Below are 23,088 nucleotides of genomic sequence, written 5' to 3' on the forward strand. Positions count from 1 at the left end.
CTCTCTGGTCCTTGCCTGAACCTGCATAATTACAGTATTTAGAGTATCTTACTACTCTATTTATTTTCATAAAAAAACTATTAGGCTATTTCAAAGGCATAAGAGAAAACAATTGAGAAATGGTGTAAATCAAACTGATCCACCTTTCTGCCTTGTAGTGTGGTCAGGGTATCTGGACATTGTCAGGGCATTGTAACCCATATCCCAAAGTGACTTTGTTATATGAAAGGAGTTTAATTTTCCTACTCTTTGTAACCTTGTGAAATTTCCACATTAAAAAGCAATCACATCTTTCAAACTAAAAATGATTGTGTTTGGCACCCCAGCCTCTGGTGTAAAGGGTTGAGCTTGTTTTCACTAAAACGAAATCAGCTTTCAAAATAAATCATCTGTAACAACATTCTACTCCCCAAATCGTATAATCCTATTAACAGAGTTTCATTTTTTTTTTCATTGTCACTGGGCTGACAAGATTGGCCAGTTTCAACATGGAGAAACAGAAAGCTTTGGAGGACCTGGCCAATGTAGGGAGAGCCACGCAACTCCCGCCTTGCCAGGGCTTAGTGAGGTCTTACATGTAATCATCTGAGTTTCACCTCCACCTCACATGCTTCATGGGTAACATGGTTATCCAGTCACTCAGCAATTCAAGCCACTCAACAAATAGTCCAGTTGGGACAACCAAAGGATAGTGGGTTACCATGGTTATCCTAGTGAATAAGACCTTTATCAAAATTACATAAGAGCGCCAATGTTGCTGAATGAAAACGTATCCCAAGTGGCTGCTGGGAGAATCTTTGCCAGAAGTGTAAATTATGTGGCAATGCCTAAAAGAGCATGTTATAATTTCAGATTTCTCAGGAAATCTTATTTTTCTTTGGGGGGTAAGTAGATTTGTTTTCTTCTGCCAGCAAGAAGAAAGAGCTCCTAGAAAATGTTTAGGGAGTTTCCAGTCAAAACGTACTGTTCAGCTTGGTCCTTCCAAACAGAATGAGGCACTCTTTGCATTTGGATTTATCAGTGAGGGCTAGAACAATGTTCCTATTAAAATAACCCAGCTGAAGCAGTTGAAAGCTGTATTCAATTATAATTTTCCATAGTAAGTGACAGGTCACAAATGTTGTTAGTCCTAACCAGGTTCTGTCTTGGATGGGCTGCTCCCTTTAGGGCTGAAATCCACAAACAGTCCACCCCCTCTCCCTGGAGACTCCCCCTTCAAGTCAGTCCTTGGAGAAAGTTGTTTTGTGAACCAATATCTTCTGGCACAACCTTTACCTGTAGGCTTAAGAGTAACTCAGTTCTCCGGAGTCAATGCAAACTCTGATTGTGTCCTTTGGAAAGTTTTCCCCAGGACAGAGGCTCATGGGAGACTCATTGGTTTTCAGCTTTTCTTGTTCTATTAAGAAGGGTTAACTCTGATTCTAGAATCAGTCCTGGTTTGGATTTTGTCTCTGCCGCTTATTGGCTTAATAAACTTGGCTAACGTATTTAACGTTGTTTAGCTCAGTTTTTCCATTTATTGAAAAGGTATAGTGATATAACCAGCCCTAAAGGAGTATTGTGAGGATCAAATAATAACTGGAAATTAGCAGTTATCTCCCCTCCTTAGAATAACCGTGAGGCCATTTTGCATAAAGTTAATTCACTATATGAGTGAACAATAGCAAATAGTAGGAATAAACTCAAGTCTTTGAAAGCATTACTTTCAAACTTTTCTTATAATAAAAAGAGTAATTAGAAGCAAATGGAGGGTTCTAGATATTCATCATTTGCCTCCCATGAATTCCCTAGAGTAGTTTCCTTACATTACAGATGAAATAGTGTTTAAGAGTTGATTGATTTCCTAGACCACAAGAAAAGCACAGTTTTCTATGGGAAGTTACTTTTGGGTCTGATCTAGTTTTAGATACACTGGCAAGGATCATAGAGCTTGAATAAAGGATAATTGGCTTTGTAAGGTCTCCCACTGTTTAAAATTTTATGGTCATTATTTAAAACCAGTGAAAATAGAAGTTACATTAAAGAAAGAAGGCTCTTTCTCTTTCAGCAAAAAGTTTAGTAGTTTTGCTAAAATGGATGAACACTTTCCCCCCTCTATTTAAGACATCTAGGAATATGGAAATAGGTCCTATAGCTTAAGGACACTTTAATTCTTTTTTAAAAAAATAAAGTACTGCCCTACCTGGTTTGGCTCAGTGGATAGAGCGTAGGCCTGTGGACTGAAGGGTCCTGGGTTCGATTCCAGTAAAGGGCACATGCCCAGGATTGCAGGCTCAACCCCCAGTAGGCGGTGTGCAGGAGGCAGCCATCAATAATGCACTCTCCTCACTGATGTTTCTATCTCTCTTTCCCCTCTCCCTTCCTCTCTGAAATCAATAAAAATATTTTTTTAAAAATCAAGTACTATCTTCTGAGAAAAATTTAGGTGTATAATTCTGTTAGAAGATTTGACAATTATACTTAAAGGGATACGTACAGCCTTCTTTCTGTTACTATTTGTGAAGTTATTCTTATTCTTTCCAATGACTGAAATACTTGCCCTTATTTATGCTGTCTAGAGCCAAAGCATATTCTTATTTTAAAAAGCATTTTGTATTTAGTTGTAGATATGAGCAAACAAACCTTCATCTTGATTTAAAAATGGTTACTTGTACAAAATCCAGGACAGATTTTGAGAAATCATTTCTTATGACAAATTGGGGCATTTAGGAGACACATTAATGGCATATTTCTTCATGATTGAACTGGGCATGAAGTTAATTCAAACAAATTGTCAAAATATCTGCCCTAGCTAGTTTGGCTCAATGGATAGAGCATTGGCTTGTGGACTGAAGGGTCCCAGGTTCGATTCCGGTCAAGGGCACATGCCCGGGTTGTGGGCTCGATCCCCAATAGGGGGTGTACAGGAGGCAGCTGATCAATGCTCTCTCTCCTCCTCCTCCTCCTCCTCTCTGAAATCAATAAAAATGTTTAAAAAAATCTGAAAATACCAGATTGGCTATTTATTTATTATTTAACAAAATTTACCATCTATTGTAAACACATTTGTTAATGTCTATTGAAGAATATTTTATATACCAAAAAATTCTCCCATTGTAAGGGTACAATTAAATTTTAAAAGTAAGGTTATAAAGTTGTGCAGCTATCATCACAATCCTTTATAATACATTGACCAATTATTGATCCTGAGTTTAGATTGTTTAGACAGAGTCTCAAGGATGTGCAGCCAGAATAGAAAGGTCACCAAACAAATTCCCAGGTTGCATTCTTGACCTTTATCATACAGTGATAAAATCAGTTGTGTACATGTCTGTGTCCCTGACTATCTTCTGAGCCTTCTTGGGGTGAGAATCTGGCACAAGCAACTACTTTAATGCAGTCCTTTAGAATATTAAAATCTGAGAATGCCATGACTGTGGATGGTAGATCTGGCACTAATGGCAGCCTTAGTGTTGGAGGCACTAAGCCCAGCACTAGGCCTGTTCTCCTGGCTCCCCCAGTTCTCTAAGTTTTGGTTCACCTTTCTTTAGTGACAACATATGCCATAAGAGAATTATTTTTGGTGAGTGTAAAATAGGCAAATACTTCACAACTTTGGGATGCTAACTTAGCACTTTTGAACTACAGTAAACAAGAAGTTTTTACCTGCAAACAAAAAGGCAGTTACCTGAGAAGGTGAACATGGGCCATTTCCAAATCCCAGGGCCGTGGGCAATCTGCGGGTGCACGTGCTACTCTGGAATGCTTCTGTCAAGGACTGATCCACTGTTGTCTCGGCCAGTATCTTCACAGAGCAAGGGATATTCTACAAAGTCATAGCTGAACATTGCTACTCCCAGACAAGAATCACTTTGCTCCCAAGCAACCAGATGTTGAATATGGCACTGCAGCTGTGGAAAGGAGCCTCCTTCACTCTGATAGCAATAGCATTCAACTAGGGACAGATCACCTGACCCTCTCTCCTTCAGGCAGGCAAAACAGTTAGTTGGAAAAGTAAAAAGGTAGTCAATCAATTCCTCGGGTCATCCCCACCCCACAAGACCAAACACATTTGAATGGCCTTTCTTTAGAAACAGTCAGCCATTTTGGTGGCTTATAGAGAGTCTCAGTGGAAAATGCTGTGGGGCACTTCCTGGCCTTAGGGAACCTGGTGATTTAAACCTTATGCTGCAGTAGCCCTGGTGAAGCAGAACTGCAGGCAGGCCAGGTATTCCCATAACACAATGCCTGACAACTTTCTCTAAACAAAGTGAAAAAGGCTGTCAGCAGGGACTCTCACCTTTCTGGGTGTCTCTTCAGAGGGTGTCTTGGAAAACAGGATATGTTTGTAGTCTGCTGAAAAGAGGGACAAACAGTCCATTAAACATAAACTCCTCCAGTCCCCTTCAGAACATTAAATTCTGACTCCCATAGACAAAAGACAGACTTATACTCAGAGTTTACGAAGTTAATTTAGGTTTGAGCTTGAATAAGCAAGGACATTACCCCATTAACCTTGGAGAGACAACTGGGCTTATATCATGGTCTGGAATCTTGCCCTTGAAATCCACAATTACTGTGTATTACATGATCTCTTGCCTGCTAACAATTACTCCCATGTGGTAGAACGACATTTTTTTCCTTGCTCATAATAATATGCCAATTTCCTTGGGGCACAGGTGTCATCCAGAGAAGGCCTTATCTTCTATAAGAATTTTTTTTGGAAGTTTGCCTGGCCAGATGGCTATCACTTACTTCAATGCCTTTATGCTCCCACTAACATTTTCTGGCCCAAGTATGAATATGTAAAAGAAAAAAAGCAGGAGACATTGGGCATTTAACACTGTGGAAAATGGATGAGTCAGAAATAGTGTAATTAAGACTTTTTATTTATGAGAATTTGGCCAATTCAAGATGGGTGTCTCTTAATTTGTGCATCTAAAATTTCCAAATTATAAGAAAGGTTCATAGTTATGTTGGCTGGCCAAGTTGAAATAGAACAATGGGAAATTAAAGTAAACACATCAATCTTAGAGCCTCAGGCTAAATTTACAGCACAGATGGCAAAATGTAGAACATTTCTCCTTAGCTCCTATGACACAGTGATGGAACTTGGGATGTATTTAGACACTGTGCACAGCTCTATTAGATATTTTGCTATGCCTATGGCCATATGTTTATGTGACTGTTTTCTCTGTTAGGTTGTGGCTCTATGAGAACAAGGGCTGTATGTTAGCCATTTTTGAATCCTCATCTTCCAGCTCAGGTGCACAATAAGTATTTTGTGATGAATGAATCATTGCGGTATAAAGAAACCAGGCATGAAGGGATACATCTTGAATGATGTAGTGCTAAAATGAGCCAAAGTTCTAGGTTTGGGGATTTCCCTAAGTTCATATCCTCAGATGAAAAACAACTCATCTTCCAATTTTGGCTAACTTCAGCCTAACTTGAAGTTGTCATGTGTTAATCTTCCTTTATGGAACCTGGATCAAATATAATTTAAAGTCACCTTTAACAGAAATTAATATAAAATTAAATTAGTGAAAATATGTTTGAAAATCTACTTCTAGGTTTTTAAGTCTAAAGACCCCGTAGTGGTACCTCCTTTTAGGTGAGTCTTTCAAATATTTCAGGGGATTGAATTTTCTGTCCATCTCAGACTAACACCACAGAAGTACTGTTAAGTGCCACCACCTAACACATGTCTAGTTACACCAAACTTAGAGGTTCATATTTCTATGAAAGAGGTAATTATTACATAGTTAGTTACTGACTCTTCTTACTTATTAAGGCATCTCCTAAAGAGGAGTAAAGCCACCTGGCTGGATGGCTCAGTTGGTTGGAGCATCGTCCCATACACCAAAAGGTTGAGGGATTAATCCCTGGTTCAGGTGCATACAGGAGGCAACCAATCAATATTCTCACATCTCTCTCTCTCTCTCTCTCTCTCTCTCTTCTCTCTCTCTCTCTCTCTCTCTCTCCCTCCCTCCCTCCCTCTCTCTCTTTTTCTCTCCCTTCGTCTCTCTCTCTCTCTCTAAAAAAATAAATTAATAAAAACATCCTTGGGTGAGGATTAAAAAAGAGGAGTAAAGCTAATTTTACTAGTTTAATATACAAGATAATGCTACTCACACTCACTTGTGTACATTATTGGAGTGGCTTGGGATTCTTGGGTTCTAGATAACTTCAAGTTTTATGTAACCCAACTTCTACTGGATTTGTGTTTAATAGGTAAACCTGATTGTGCCTATTTTGTACTTAATTTACTATACTTTTTACCCAAGGAGCTCAGAGTGAAATGCCAGGTATCATTTTATTCATCCGCACTACATGTTAATATTCTGATGCTAATGATAGATTTTAGGAATTGAAGGCAAAGAGAAATTAACTTACATGTCATAGATCAATCAGGCCAGATATTAATTCGATATATTCAATAACCATCCCTGAAATGTCCCCCCAGTACATATTAGAATAGAAAAAGAGAACAACAGAAAAAAACATTTAAATCCTAGGGTATCTCTCTAACGACATACATGCATCAAATATTTATAATTTGTACTACTTAGAATGTTAGTTGTTATAACAAGCAGTTGCTAAAATGTATAAGGACTCACAAACAATAGAAGCTTATTTCTTGCCCATAAAATGTCCTGAGTTGTTTAAGGCAAATGGAGAGTGGGGAGGAGGAGGTGTCTCGTCATTCAGGGACCAGGTTGATGGATGTCTGCGATCTTCAGCATTTAGCTTTCAAGGCTACTGTGGTAGTTTTGTCACGAGGCTGGAGGAAAACAGCACCGTGAGGCAAGTGTGGAAGACTTTATGAGTGGGCCCTGGAAGTGGTACACATCACTTCTACTCACACCCCATTAGCTAGAATTTGGGCATACGGCATTGCCAAGATGCAATGGGGTCTTAGAAATGATATTCCTGGCTATGCAACCTATTTTGCCACAACCCTGCATCACAAAGGGGAAACACACACTTTGGAGAACAGTTAACTGTCATTGCCACATAACCTGCCATAGGTAGGCTTTTCTTTGTCTTCTCCGATTGGAGTCACCAAGGTGATTTTTTTTAAACTTAACCCCCCCCCCCCGCCCACATATTTTTATTCATTTCAGAGAGGAAAGGAGAGGGAGAGAGAGATAGAAACATCAATGATGAGAAAAAATCATTGATCAGCTGCCTCCTGCATGTCCCCTGCTGGGTTGAGCCTGCAACCCGGGCATGTGTGCCCTACCAGAAATCAAGCCATGACCTCCTGGTTTGTAGGTCAACACTCAAATCACTGAACCATCTGGGTGGGCACCAAGGTGATGTTTTGATGTCAGGGCAACCTGGGGTCTGATGACCACCAGCAGCCACACTGAGGGTCATGGTTTTGCATATGTTTGCTACTTGACCAATTTCTGTGATTTAAGCCTGGGGTTTCTCAGGCCTTTAGTTGGTGTTAATAATGCCTGGGTCTATGTGACTGGGGCTTAAACTTACTCTAATGACTTTCTGTGGTATTCCGAAGGCATCCTCATCAACTCTAGACTGGCTCACATCCCTGTCTGTGCTGCGCTGGTGGACCTGATGGTGTTTGTTTTGCATCATTTAAACTCTTTTATAAATAGCTGTCTCTTATGTAAAGTGTAATCATCTCCTACTTTTTGCTGTTTATTGTTGGCAAGTCTCTTGGGAGCTAGAAAAGAATAGTTCTCCATTTTGAAAAATGATTTTTTCCCCTACAACTAGCTCTTTTTCCTTCCCTCCCCACTCAGTATATCTTCTGAGGGCTCAATGGTATGTGCTTACAGGGTCTGTTTTGATTATGCCCCTGAGCCAAAAAGAGTTTTGCCAGGATGCTGAATGGCTAGATAAATAAATTGTTTCAGATGTCAATAACTATGGCTAACATTTGTTGAACATGTACTGCTAGGCAAACGCTGAGCTTCCTATAGCATCATTCCATTTAATTCTCATACTCACTTTTGGAGGCTGATATATTATTTGCATTTTATACACAGTGGAACTGAGGTAGAGAGGGGTTAAATAACTTGTCTAGGCTACACTCGTAGTGAGTGGCAACAGTATAAATAGAGCAACATTTTCCTAACTCCAAATTCAGGTTTATTGCAATTTTGGTGCCCTGTAAATGGATTATATTCTTTTTTAAAAATATATATATTTTATTGATTTTTTTTTACAGAGAAGAAGGGAGAGGGATAGAGAGTTAGAAACATCGATGAGAGAGATCGATCAGCTGCCTCCTGCACGCCCCCCACTGGGGATGTGCCCGCAACCAAGGTACATGCCCTTGACCGGAATCAAACCTGGGACCCTTCAGTCTGCAGGCCGACGCTCTATCCACTGAGCCAAACCGGTTCGGCGGATTATGTTCTTAAAGTCCTATTTTCCATAGGTCCTCTACATATTTCATTAGTACTCTTGGCAAATAAATGGTACACTAAATAAAACATTTATTTCAAGACATTTTTCTTGACTGTCTTGTTCCTCCCATTAAATTATATGCACTAAGGAAGGAACAGGCTTCTTAGAATTGGGAGCACATTTCCCACCAGATGAGTCAAGATTTGCAGCTATAACTGTAGTACTTGACAGCACTGCTTAATAAGAAGATTTAAATCCACCCACTACTTTATACTCAATAAAGACCACACCATCCCTTAAAGGTAAGACAGTGTGAAAAAATAGTAATGTAACTATTCCTTGGTGGGTATTCGTTAGAGATGAGCATTATGAGCTCATTACATTAGTTAATTTAGATTATTAACACAAGTTAAATTCAATTTGGTACTTCTAACAAAAATCCAGGGATATGAATGGGAGAAATAATAATAATGTATACAAACAATGAAAAAAATTAAGCCGTGACATATCTTAAAGATATTTATTTTCATTTACTTATTCTAATATTCATCTGGAGTCAGAGAGATATGACACTGTGTGTGACTTTGGGCAAGTTACATAACCTTCCTAGGCCTCAGTTTCCTCATGTTTAAAATGGGGATAATAATAGTGCCTGACTTACAGGGTTATTGTGAAGATTAAATGAGATAAGGCATATGAAGCACTTGGTGATCACCAAGCAAGAGTAAGTGCTTGTCTTAGTCTGCAGAATAGCACCAACAGGGCAATTTAAACAACAGAAGTTTATTTTCTCACAGTTCTGGAGGCTAGAAGTCCAAGGTCAAGATGCTGTCAGGGTTGGTTTCTGGGGAAGCCGCCTTCCTGGTTGCACACAGCCTCCTTGCTGAGTGCTCACATGGCCTTTCCTCTGTGCATGTGTGGAGAGAGAGTTCTCTGGTGTCTTTACTTAAAATGACATCAGTCTCAGTGGATTAAGGCCCTGTTGTTATGGACTTACTTAACCTTAATAACCTCCTGATAGGCCCTATCGCCAAACACCATTACATTGGCAGTTATGGCTTCAACATATGAATTTTGAGGGGGATACAATTCAGTTCATAGCAGTGCTAAAATAGTATAATGGTTACTTTTTTCATTACTTCATTTTTATTACATACCCACACAGTACACAGGTTTGTCTTGTATGGGAACGAGACCTGGTAAATGTTTTCAAAATGAAGAGATTCCTTGAGAGACTCTCCAGAGCAAAAGTAGTTTAGGAATTGATTGGAGTTATCCGTAGAGTGAGATATTAATTTGATCCCTGGAGATGTGGTGGAGGAGGAGGAGCGGGAGGAGGAGGAGGTGGTGGTGGTGGTGGTGGTATGTGTGCGTGTGTAGCTATTAAGAGAGCACATCACACACCTGGCTGGTGTAGCTCAATGGATGCACCAAGAGGTCACGGGTTTGATTCCCTGTCAGGGCACATGCCTGGGTTGCAGGCTCAATCCTCAGTAGGGGGAGTGCAGGAGGCAGCTGATCAATGATTCTCTCTCATCATTGATGTTTCTATCTATCTCTCCCTCTCTCTTTCTCTCTAAATAAAAAAAAAATCATTTTAAAAAAAGAGAGCACATCACAAATATAATCTTGAAATTATTGACTCACTAGAGTTGAGGTTTTAGGACATCTTGTATGATTAAGGCTCTGATGAAAAGCTAATGCTTCTTTTCTTTCCTAGCACCCGTTTTCCTCCAGTAAAAATGGAGCCAGGCCTGTGAGTTCCCATTTTGGCTGAATTGGAAATATGGAATTGATGCTCAGCTAAATGCCTCCCTCCCCCCTTCATTTTATACATTGCTGTCTTCCTTTGCCTCATCCCATTCCAAGCATCTGACAGGTGGTAGGACTCGCTATCTTGAAGAATCAAGCATCTACTCTAAAGTTCAATGCCTGAATTATTCATTTGGATTCTGGCATTTGGGGGTCATTTTGCTGACCACCAAAGATTGACAACACGGAGCAAATGTTAGCAAGACGACAGGCTTTGGCTTCTAAGTCAAAGCAATTTTGAAAGCAAGTCCCAATCTTAAAAGAGCTCTTTCCAAAGCTTAGAAGTGACAGGCTGCCTGGGGGGAAATCTGCACTGCTGGGCAGAGCCACCTGCATTTCCATGCAGAATTATTTCGAAAGTTTTTTTTTCTCCCTTCTTCTGTTGGCAGGACATTAGTCATCATAATAAAGATCTGGTATTTACCAGATCCTTTTAAACAAATAATCTGGAAGGAATAGGAGGAAATCTGCAATAACTTACAATCAGCTCTTAATTTAGAGCTGTTTAGATTTTTCACAGTCTGCCTGAAATGAGCAATGTTTATAATGAAGTTCAAGACTTCCATAAGCAAACCTGCTTTCCTGAAGGTGACAGCTTGTTCCTGACACTCAGCAACTAAGGCCTGGGATTCATGGCGTTTTCTTAGAGCAGTATCTGGGCATTGGGTCTAAAGTTCTATAGAGAGCTTATGGGGAAAGGACCACTCCCGGGCAAAAGGCCTGTATTCCACGAAGATAACATTTCTGATACATTCACTTCAAGATAGTGAATCCAGATCAATGTCATAGGCTTGAGAAAAAAGAAGAGTAGCAAACAAGGTCCCTAATCCAAGTAGCATGTAAATGAAGAAAGATGACATGGGCCATCAAGACCATATAATAAAGTGCTACACAACCAGAATGCAGAATCATTTCAAGAACTTTATCAAATCAGAAAAAGGAAAGATTGTGAACTGAAATAGAAAAGGTGGGACTTCAGCCAAACATTTTCATTCATTCCACAAATAGCTATTGAATGCTTTCCACATGCAGTCACGAGCTGAGTGGAGGATGGTGATTAAGAGGATATGGTCCCTAGCCTAAGAGAGCTTACGTTCAAAAAAAGGGAGAGAGGCATTTAAACACCTACGAAAGAATTACAGGTTAGAAAAAGGACAATGAGGGAAATAAACAGGATATTTACAGAATAAAACAGAGAGGTAATACTTGGTCAGGCAGAGTCTCTCTTAGGAGGTGACATTTTAGTTCCTATTGGGTGATAGGAAAGACTGAGCCAGAACGACATCCAGAGGAGGAGCATTACTAGATAGGGAACCGCCAGGTGAAGGGTGAGGGTGACGAAGCTTGGGATGACGCGCCTGATCTGAGTTGTGGGAGATGACCCAGAATTACAGATGCTCGGCACGGGGAGAGGGGTGATGTTAAGGAAGAAACTGACTAGCTTAGATCATAGTTCATCCTTCCACCTTTGCCCCTTACTGCTGCTATACCTTCCCCGCAGAAGTCCACTAAATAACATTCTCAGGACTCCTTGAAGCACAGCAAATACAGTGAAATCAAAAGCTGATAGTTGATTGTGTCTATCACCTGATCATTCACAGAGCACGTGCAGATGTGGGAGTATAAGTCTCTACTCTTTTGTTCCTTTTAAAAAGCTTTCATCTTTCCCATCTCTATGAGGAGACAATTTATTGCTACATTATTTGCTTATCATAAAAATGTGAAATGAGCTTTCCTAAAGATAGTGTGTACGTGTGTGTGTGTGTGTGTGTGTGTGTGTGTGTGTGTGTGTGTGTGTGTGTGTGTGTGTGTGTGTGTGTGTGTGTGTGTGTGTGTGTGTGCATGCACGTGTGTGTCAGGCCGTGCATCTCTGAAGTCTGACTTGGGGTGGGCCCCAGCTTCCTTCCCTTGCCTCCTACCATTCACTCATGTGTCAGCTGAGATCTGCCAGAGCCACTCTCTAATGGTTCCCAGGGCTGTGCTTAGGACCATGAAGCCAGGGCAGCCTTTTTCATAGGGGCTCAATGCTGGGAGTCCTTTCTCTTGAAGCTCTGTGAAAATATGACTTTGTTTTAGTGTTTCTGGCCCCCATTCTTTGGAAGCCATTGTGAAGGGCTTTCATCATGGTACTCAGTACTGGCCCACCCAACTCGGTATTGCATCAGCGGAAATTCTGTCCCTAAATCAAGGGTGGTGTATTATTTCAAATATGTCATTAACCAAAAGACCATAGTTCCTCTCACAGTACTATCTTGGGCAGGATACCACCTTGGTCTGTGCTTATTTGCAAACAGCCTCAGGCCCTGAAGTAAAAGAAAGCCTTACCCATTAGATGTGCAGAATTAGACCCATGTCCTCCTAACTTACCCTAAAAGGTGATCTTGAGACATTTTTCTGCAAAGACCACATTCTCTGCTCTTGAGCAAATTGCTTGTTGGACTCCCTTTTTACAAATCAATGAGTTTTGCAGAAAGAATCCATTGCTGTTTTCCTAATGAAAGAGCAGAAGGAAAAAAGGCATGCCAGTTTTTTACAAAAGGTAACCCCTTCAGGATAGAAAATATGGCCTAAGGATGGGAAGAGGTGAGTCACCGGCTCTCTCAAATTCATACAAGGGGGGGACATGCTAATGTTATTAGGATACTAGACACAACTATAAACTTTCTCTGTGGTGTTCAAAGAGGTAAAAATAAACATCAAATTCTAATTATGGACATTTTAAAGCATAACTCAATTATACATAGTCAATATTTTAGAAGGGGATCTTTCTTGTCTCTATACTTAGAAACATAATATATTTTTTGATGAAAATTAAATTGATCATATTATGACTACATTGTTAAGGATGCAGTAAATTGGCAAATATTTACTTCTACCAGTGCCTTTTAAAATCTGAATTTGAAGCTCACAATATTACTTTGATGAAATACACATTCTTTTTATGAGGAACTTCACCTATTTGGGAGAATATTAGCCCATTCTGGGAGTGAAGAATAGAGAGAGCATTCTGTCTTACTTTTCTGGTGAGATTCGGTGAGGTATTTATGACTCACCTCAGCAATCATCTGGGTTAGGAACAGAATTGAACCTAAAAATGTCCAATCTGGGGTATTAGCCATTGGCCAAGAGGAGGTGAGCAGTAAATCAGTGCAGCCCCGTGAAAAGAGATGGAAAGGTGACTGCCTGTGACCACACTGCCCCGCTCAGATCTGTATTGTCAATTATGGCTTCCTGTTGGGCACCTGAGGCTGGAGGCAGCGTTGTCTAACTGCACCCAGTATTAATGGAGTGTACAAGCTTTGCTCATTACGGGGAGATTACCGGATTACCTGAGATAGAAAAAGGGAAGGTCATCGGATCAGCTGATACCAGGTCCAATTTAGGCTTTAAAACTATAACAACTTCCCAGCTTCTAAACAAGCCTATCAGCAACTTTTCTTTTTCAAGGCTAAAGCCACCTTTTCAAGGGCTTCTCAGAATTGAAAGGCAATGAGCTTACAAGCGTTCCAAAGAGTCCATAGTGGTAGGTATCCAAGTTTCAGTTTCCTCGTCTGTAAAATCAGGACAGTATCTACTCAGGGCTGCTGAAGGATTAAATCAGACTGACTAAGTAGAACTCATACTGCTGCCTAGGACAGTGATGGCGAACCTTTTGAGCTCAGCGTGTCAGCATTTTGAAAAACCCTAACTTAACTCTGGTGCCGTGTCACATATAGAAATTTTTTGATATTTGCAACCATAGTAAAACAAAGACTTATATTTTTGATATTTATTTTATATATTTAAATGCCATTTAACAAAGAAAAATCAACCAAAAAAATGAGTTCGCGTGTCACCTCTGACACGCGTGTCCTAGGTTCGCCATCACTGGCCTACGATATAGTGACTCCTCAATAAAATGGAATGATTATTATATACCAGGAATCTTTGGTGCTTTTTTATACTTTATCTCCTTTTTCTGGAAACATAAGTGTTTTCTAAAGAACTTGCTCCCATCTAATTTGTTTCAGACCATGCTATGAACAAAGAAACTTATTCATCCATCCACATACAACAAATGTTTGTTGAGTTCCTCTTATGTTTATTCTGTGCCAGGCATAGTTCCAGGTGCTAAAGCTACAGCAGCGAAAAGGACAGACAAGGTTCCTGCTCCTATAGAATGTAAACTTGTGTAGAAGATACACACCATGAGAAATAGCAGGTAATAATAAATATTGGGAGGGGAAAAGTGAGAGGATAGAGAAGGAATGGTAGAGATGGGGGTTGTCTTGCACAGAGTGGTCAGGCAAAAAGCCTCTGTGCAGGTGACATTTAAGTGAAGACAGGAATAAAAGGAGAGAAGAAGGCCAGTATTTAAGACCAAGAGTACAGGAAGAGCCAAGATTTTGAGGCAGGGAGGAGCTTGGAGTTTTTAAGGAAAAGCAAGAGAGGCTCAAGGTCTTTGTTCACTTCTGCCATAGCTGATTCTTGGCTGGTTTCCCTACCCCAAATCTTACTATAGTCAACTCTCTAAGCAGCAACTAGAGCACTTAAAAAGCAAAACTTGAGAGAGACCAAGATGGCGGCATAGGTAAACACCGGAGACTGCTGCCGCAAACAACCACTTCAAAAATACAACTAAAAGACGGAAACTCTCTAAGCAGCAACTAGAGCACTTAAAAAGCAAAACTTAAATCAGATAATTTTATTTTCCAGATCACAACTCTACAGTGGTTTCCTATCTCACTCAGAAAAAAATCCAAATGCCTCCTGTGGCTTTTCAGGGCCACCCCAAATCATCTGGCCCTGCCTATCTTCTCCAGCGCCATGCTCAGCTAGCCCCTCCTCTCCAGGAGGGAGGGAGGTCAGCACAGTAAGATCCCAGGTAGGAGCTGTGGTAGTCGAGGTGAGAATTGAAGGCTTGAGTGGTAGTATTGAGGTGGGGTGAGTGTTTGACTGGGGATATATTTGAGAGAAATACTGACAGGACTTGCAAAGGATTGGCTGTGGGCTCTGGCATTGTATGTCCTTGGTTTTTCCAAGTTGTCAAGTGTTGTTAATGGCTGCTCCTAGTTTGGACCTCCTGTTTCCCTGGAGGCATTATTTTTCTATAGCTACACATGTAAAACTTGATTTTTGAAATGATAAAACTTACCCCCTTGAAATTTCATCTCTGTGTGACCTCAGGATTGAAGCCAATTCTCTAGAATTATAATGAAATGTCAGCAATGTGAGTGGACATTCTACGGGTGGATTATTCAGGCCCTGGAAGGAAGGGTAGAAAAGAAAAGGGGTAAAAATAAAATAATATTGTTGTTCTGATACAATTTCCTTTTCTTTTTAAAATCTTTATTGTTGAGAGTATTACAGATGTCCCCTCTTTTTGATACAATTTCCATTGAAACAGATAGTGACACTCTTGGCTAAAAAAGAGTTTTGAATTACTTGTGAGTCTATTATTTCTACCGTGGAACTTACTTTACAATGTTGAGAATATGAAGTGAATGAGAATGGTCAACAAACATCCTAGGCCTGGCAATGGCCTCCAAGGGGCCATTTCTTTTCTCACTCTGTTCCATCTGCATTCTTCTTATTGCCATTTCTAGAACATGCCTCCTTGAGTATTTTTTCATTGGCTATTCTTTTTGCCTGGAATTCATCTCTAAGATGCTAAAGTGCTAAGTCACTCAACTGGTTTTAGTCTTGCTAAAAATCTTTCCCTTTCACTAAATCATTAAGTCATACCTTGAGCATTCTATTTAAATTGCACCCAGCTCCCCAACTGTAACCTACGCCCTCACTTCTGATCCCCTTACTCAGTTCTATGTCTTCTATAGCACATCTTCTAATCTATTACATAATTTTTGCATTTTGTTTGGTTATTGTTTGTCTCACTAGATAAAGGTCTATGAGGGCAAAGATTTTTAACCTATTTTGCTCACTGACATAGCTCAAACACCCAGAACAGTGCCTGGCACATATGAGGTACTCAATGAAATTTGTTGAACGGGTGAATGAATGAATGAACTACTATTTTTGTTGTAAACATGGTGAGGTAGGGAATGGAGTGAAAGAAATCTCAGGATGAGGACCTAAACAACATGCCTGCCACAAATTTATACATAACTTCCCACGAGTAGTATTCCTAAGGACTCCCTACTCCCAAAAAAAGTCTCATGGAGAGGGGAAATGGCTGAAATACCCAGCTGTTCCTCAGCTTCCTGGCTTTAAATCTCTGGGGACGAGGGATTCACCCTCAAGGCCTGCTCTAAATTGTTAAATGAGGAAGTAACTCATCCTGAGAGAAACTGCTAAAACAAGGGGTTCAACGGAAGTTGGCACCCTCATTGCCTCTGATTCTTCCCTCTCTGGACCAGGGCCAGAGTCCTAGGAGATGGGGCTGTTAAAATAGTGGGGCTAATAAAAAGCGAAGTCTCAAAGCAGCACTGTTCTGTGGCCTAATAGCTGGGTGTGATGGCTGTGGGGGGAGGATATTTCCCTCCACACCCACTTCGGTTTGGAAACTATGGGCATGTCAAGGAAAAACAGCCTCAGAGGACTAGCAGAGAAGTTGCTCCAAGAATTTCATGCATGTCTTCTGGTAGCTGAGTCATAAGGAGGACTGCTGGGGATATGTGCAATTACACAATGATTTTCCCCTGGGACCACAGTGTGGGGTCAGGAAGACTGCTAGAAGTGGAGGAATGTAGAAGAAACAGTTCTCCAGCCACCTAACTAAGGCGGGGGAGGCCCAAGAACTGGTATGTTATTTCTGTTGCTGGGGCTTTCCTATACTAAGACGGGTGTGCTTTGAGGAAATTCCCATTCAGTCATGCTTATTGCTGGTGGCCACTGTCAGAACAAGGAGAAAATAAAAGAGTTCGAGATACACTTAAAATTGAGGATCTCCAAGTCAAAGAAAGTCTTTCTAGGTTCCTCATCATGTAGCCCGGGCAGTGGCGGAAATGAGCTCCTTCAGTGAGGGGTCTGGCTCGTATTCCTGGTTGCTCTACAAGAAAAATAATCCCAAACCCTCGTGACCTTGGGGACTTAGGGAAGGAGTCAGAGACAGGATCCAGGATCATGCTAGTCCCGATGAGTGTCTCAGTTGTGGGTCCAGGTTGGCGTGGTGGAGACCTGCCCACTGAATTCCAGAAATCACATTTGCAGAATGAAGTTGGTAGCACCAAAAGGAAGGAAAAAAAAGTAAGGAGCCCATTTCTCTGGGACTTCTCAACTTTTCCTTTTCCAGATTTCCCAAAAGGGTATGGAAGGCAGCCCTCTTTCTAGGACTTTGGCATTTTTGTTTCCTCTGGAGAAAATAAAAAAGGCAGTAGGAGAAATTGTTTGGGATTTCCCAAAGTAATACAATTGAAACAAAACTGCACTTTCCCTTCACCCCCTTAGGGAAAGACCCTGAAAGTGAAATATAAGGAAAATAAAATGAGAAATAGAAAAATGTTGAAATAGAACAATATTGAAAATTTAACTCTTTCTTAAGTGCTCATGCAGCAAATTAGAGATCATTTCTGGATCATACATGGGAGAAAACCCAAACTGGTTTGGTTTCTTTCTTTCTTTCTTTTTTTTTAATAAATACGTTTACTTTGTGTTGCTATCATTTAAAAAGAGGACACTCTACTCCCTATTAGTTCCAGTACTTTCCCCTCTGCTCATAATACCTTTGACTGATTAGTATTGTATCAGTGTAAGTGGTGTCATAGCAACACAGACTGACAGCACGAGGCATTGCTGAGTTCCCCTGGGAGCATCGTGGTCCCAAGTTGTACAACTTTGTGAAGAGTGTCAGGAAAGGGAGATGTGGTATTGCAGAAGAATCCCATTCAAACTCACAGGAAGCAGAGTCTTTACAGTAGGAAGGACTGGCCATCTAATAGGGATGGCCTTGATGAGGTTACATATTTTCCCATTTGTTGATAGGACACTATCATCCCAGGGCACCCTAATTGTTTTGGAACAACACCAGGTATAAGCAGAGGGATAAAACGCCCACGTTTTTGTTTTCTCTCCTGGCAGCGACAGCGTGTCTGCAGAGGCCCAGGGGAAGGAGACACAGACTGAGCGGTGTTGCCTTTTGGGCTCTCAAACTATACGTTTGACTTGTGGGCAGTAGTTCTCAACCCTGGTACATCTTATGGATTACGTTGGGAAGAACATTTGAAAATTGTAATTACTGGGTTCCACTCCAGAATTTCAGGGAGGGTGGGGCACTGGCATTTGTATTTTAACAAGCTCCCCAAGTGGCTCTTGGGGAGTCCACGGGTCCAATGTCTAGATAGTCCATTGGTTAAAAGGTTCTCTCTGAGATGTGAGAGATGCTTCTGTGGGATGTGGGATGTGGGATGTGGGATGTGGTGTGTGTGTGCGTGTGCGTGTGTGTGTGTGTGTGTGTGTGTGCACGTGTGCGCATATAGAGATGGAAAGGAGAGGGGTGGAAAGTAGACAGTTATGTCCTGGGATCTATAGAAGGAAGAAAGAACTTCAAGTAGTTCCTGCAGAGCAGTCACCATTTCAGAAATTTCTTGATTCTGGTAAAGAAGAAAAGAAACCCAGAGTAATCTTCATTGCATGGCTACTACGCATTTCATACTGAGCATTCATTTTTTCATTCATGTTCATAAAACACATCCCACATGCCAAGCCCTGTGCTAGGTGTTGGGATTACAAAACGACCATTCTTATCTGGAAGGAGGCCACAGATCCTCATTACCCAGAGAAACATGTACTAGGATGGAGGGGAGCATGAGTTGTTTTGGGAAACTTTGGGAGGGGCTCTTAACACAGACTGGGTGGAGTAAAGGGATGAGTGAGGAAAGTTTTCCAAGAAGAGGTGGCACTTAAACTAGATCTTAGATAATTCTAATTCTAATATTAACTACTGCAAAAGTCCAATATAGTTGGAGCAGAGCGAGTTAGGGGAGGGATAACGGGATGTTAGAGGGGTAGGTTAGGGGATGTTGGAGGTGAGACTGGAGAGGTGGGTGTACAGGGGCCAGGTAATGAGCTGCCTTGCCTTTATCCTGAGTATAGCAGGGATACTGGAGGAGTCAAAGCAGACAACAGCAGGATCACATTTGTGGGTGAGATAGCACATCTGGTGGCAGCACAGAGAATGCAGCAGGAAGGGGGTGAGATGAGAGGGGAACCCAATGGCCTGAGATGAAGCAATGGGAGTGAGGATGAGAGGCAGGAGTAACTGGATTGGAGAGAGAGGAAGTCAAGGATGGTGTCTAAGTTTCTTTTTTGGCAGTTGGATGGATCATGGTGTCACTCATCATTCACTATTTGCTTTAACACAGCTCTTCATTTTGCTTTCATAATAATAAACATGTCATTTTTTTATTAGTTAAGGTATTACAAATGTGTCATCCCCCCCATTAACCCCCAACCTCCCCCCCCTCCCCGCACCCTCATGCTCCCATCCCCCTGTTGTCCATGTCCATTGGGTTGGCTTATATGTGTGTATACAAGTCCTTCGGTTGATCTCTTCCCCTTACCCCCTCCCTCCCCTACTTTCCTTCTGGGGATTGATAGCCTGATCGCTGTTTCTCAGTCTTTGGATCTGTCCCTTTTCATCAGTCTATGTTGTTCTCTATAATCCACAAATAAGTGAGATCATGTGGTATTTATCTTTCTCTGACTGGCTTATTTCAATTAGCATAATGCTCTCCAGTTCCATCCATACATGTCATTTTTAATAGATAAATATAGGAAAGCTCTGAGAAAGCAAACAGAAAAATGGAGGAAAGCTCAAGGTTCCTAGTTTGTAACTTGGGATCCAAATTCAGGTTGGCCTGAGTTCTAAAACCAAGCTTCTAATGCCACAGACAGATGCAAACATAATAAGGCTAAAAGAAGAAGAATATGGCTTTGAGTGGGCTACATTCACAATAGAAACAACATGAGATAAGCTCTGAAAAGCAGAATCCTGGTATCTGAAATTTATTCTTAACTGCAGTTAGCATGGTGAGATATGACCTCCTTTTTGACAAGGTTGTCAATGGTCTCTCTCCTATGCTGTGTAGCCTTTTTATACCTCACTGATGGCAAATGGGATTGAATCAAGATTTTAAAGAGGAAAAAAAATTGCTGTTAAAAATGCCCTTATAAAATAAAAAGTAACATGAGATGCATCTTAATTTTTATCTCAGATTTGCTTATACCACCTCCCAAGTAATTTGTTTAAACAGTTATCTTGCTGGAGGAGTTTAATAAAAATTTAAAAGTTTTGTGATGAAAAAATAGATCTCTACCCAGAATCTTGTAAGGCAGTAATGTGACATGATACTTTAAAGAGAGTACATTGAGTATCTAGGCTCTCTGAGTCAAAGGGTTATGCGGAAGTCCTCATGATGTCAGGCCATTGGCAGAGATGCCACCATTCAAACCTACCTGGGGAATGTATAGATCATCCCTGCAGCCACAGGAACACATCTGGCTATTTCATGGTGCAATATGACCTTGAACTTCTGCTGTTTCTTTGGCTGGAATTAAATGTAGTCTGTGTGGCTACTATTTTTGAAATTACTTTTGCCTCTCAGTTTTGATGAAAGCAGTTTCCTTATTAGACAAATAGAATATTTCCCTACTTAGGACTCTCTGTAACATTTCTAGAATCCACTTTTTCATGCTTTGAGTTGGCTGCATAGTAAAGACAAGTTTGATTTAAATTTGCCTCCTATATTTTTCCCCCAGTGCTTACCTTCAACCAATGTGTCTCCCTACATATACTTTTCTTTTCCCACTCAAAAATGAATGCACCTGCATCAGGAGTTAAATCTGTTGGTTTGAACAACCTGTTGGTTTGTCATTCCCTTTCTTGGGCTTTGACTTGCTGGGGCCTGCAAGGGGCTCCTGACACTTCAGTTTCCCCATCCGTTGGATTGCCTTCACTCACCTTGAGAGATCACTGTGAGGCACAGCTCATAAATGTCATCATAAACTTCTCTGCAAAAATATGTCTCAACATCTGTGATGCCAGATTCAAAAGAGCTTGACTGTGTGTCTCTGGTCAAAAGGAAAACGAGGCAGCCTTTTGATTTTGGGCAGCAGGGTGAGGAGCTGCAGCCTTCTTCGCGTCTGCTATGATGGCCTAGACTGCATTTTCTTCAGCTGTCCTTGCCAGCAGTAAAGTGTTCCAGACTTTGTCCCTACTAACATCAGCCAGCAGGCTTGCAAATCAATTATTTTTTCTTAGTTAGTTGTAAGGGCCTCCTTTCTTCAGTTTTTAAGAGCGGGGATTTTGAGACAGTAACCCCACCCTTCCATAGCAGGTCACGTAAATGCCTAGGCACCACCCTCCCCCCTTGGGCAGTCGGCCCATTATTGCAAGAGAACAATGAGGAGATGGTTCCTTTGCTTCTGCTTCTTTGGCAATGTAGGCAAAGGAGGTGGCTGAAGCCAGACACATTGGCTCCATGCACATGCCCAAGCCTTTTGCAAAGTCTCACCCTGTTGAGCAAGAACGCAACTGTCTCCACGTTAACATCACCAATGACAATGTTATAACTGGATTGGCCACGTTTTTTCATTGAAACCTGGCTTAAAGGGTGTGTCCATGTGTCTGCAAAACATAAGTGAAAAGAACCAAAGGGTAAGAGAGGCAAAAGTGAAATCTCTCCTTTCTTGGCAAAGAAAAAAGATTTCATTTTAGACTAAAGGCAATTACCATGATAGCAGAACAAAGAGCTAGTTTGAGACACTAACCAATCACTTAAATATAGAGGTTTAGGTCTATGAAACTCTGTCATGTATAAACTATCTAGCTAACTGTTAATTTATCATTCAGATCAAATGTGTTTTCTACCATCATTTTCAAATTCTTCTGCTGAGTTACAACTTTGCCACACCTACTATTGCATGAATTTTTCTGCCTCCTTGCCTTTGTGCCCGAGGTTCTCTCTACTTGTAATGCCCTTCCAGTCTTTTTACACCAGAGGAATGCACATTCACTTTCTAAGTTCTGACTCCAAGATCTTCCCTACCTTGCCTGTGCTCTCAGGCAGAACTGGTTGCTCCTGGGGGCTCTGTTGAAATTAAGGCTAACATTGGCACCTTTCATTACTCCATGGAAATGTGACTTCCTTGAGATTGGAGGCTGTTTCTTGTTCATGTCTGTATCCTCAGTGCTTTTTAGAGTTCTCAACACCAGAAAGCGCAGAACTAACTTTGTCTGCTCTAACTATAGGGCAGAAACCTTTCAGTTGTCCAAATTTTGGTTGATGGTAGTATTTGTTAAGATGGGATGTGTTTTCTTTCTAACACATGCTCTGAATTTTTGGCTTTATATATTTTTCCTACAATCTGAGGGTGAATATGGGGAGTCTATATTGCTTGCAAAAAAGTTGTACTTCCAATCAGCAATGTCTTCCTCTTGAGTAGAATCTAAGACTTTGGCATCTTGTCACATAGGTGAAGGGAGAGAGACTGACATATGCCTCAGAAAGCCCATGTAGGTTGAGAAAAGGGGAGAATGAGATCCAAAGGGTAAACTGTTGTCTTTAGTACAAAATGATGTTTCTTAACATTGGGTGTGTCGGCCAAAGCTGCCTTCAGGCAGGTTTTACTTGTGTAACCTGAATATATTCAGAAACTAAAGTTTGGAATGACCTTAGATTCAAAGGCAGGTATTTTTATGTGAAAAAACTCTTTAGTCCAATCATTAGATCAATCATCCATTTTCTAAAGGTTCCAGGTATATTATTCTTTCTGCTTTCTTTTAACTATAATAGAAGAAAATGAGAGCTCTGAATTTATCTAGCTCCTCTTAGTTCTTTGCATTTTAAGCATTTTCTTAAAATTAAAAAAAATGAATCCACATAATTTGTATAAAAATTTAAAATTTAAGTCAGCAAAACACACCCAATCACCCATAATATTGATACCTGAATATAACCACTGTTAACATATTTAATG

At 40.8% G+C, this 23,088-nt stretch overlaps 1 long non-coding RNA gene across 1 annotated transcript; it reads right to left on the reverse strand.

Moving 5' to 3' along the window:
• Positions 1-12,546: 12,546 nt before the first annotated feature.
• On the reverse strand, positions 12,547-21,255 carry LOC106727787. Its single transcript, XR_001364041.1, has 3 exons — positions 21,071-21,255; positions 15,308-15,417; positions 12,547-12,664 (listed from the first exon to the last, which is right to left on the reverse strand). It is a non-coding gene; the product is annotated as an uncharacterized LOC106727787 (long non-coding RNA).
• Positions 21,256-23,088: the final 1,833 nt, after the last annotated feature.

The sequence above is a fragment of the Myotis brandtii genome, unplaced genomic scaffold (genome assembly GCF_000412655.1).
Source record: "Myotis brandtii unplaced genomic scaffold, ASM41265v1 scaffold48, whole genome shotgun sequence".
Taxonomy (NCBI): domain Eukaryota; kingdom Metazoa; phylum Chordata; class Mammalia; order Chiroptera; family Vespertilionidae; genus Myotis; species Myotis brandtii.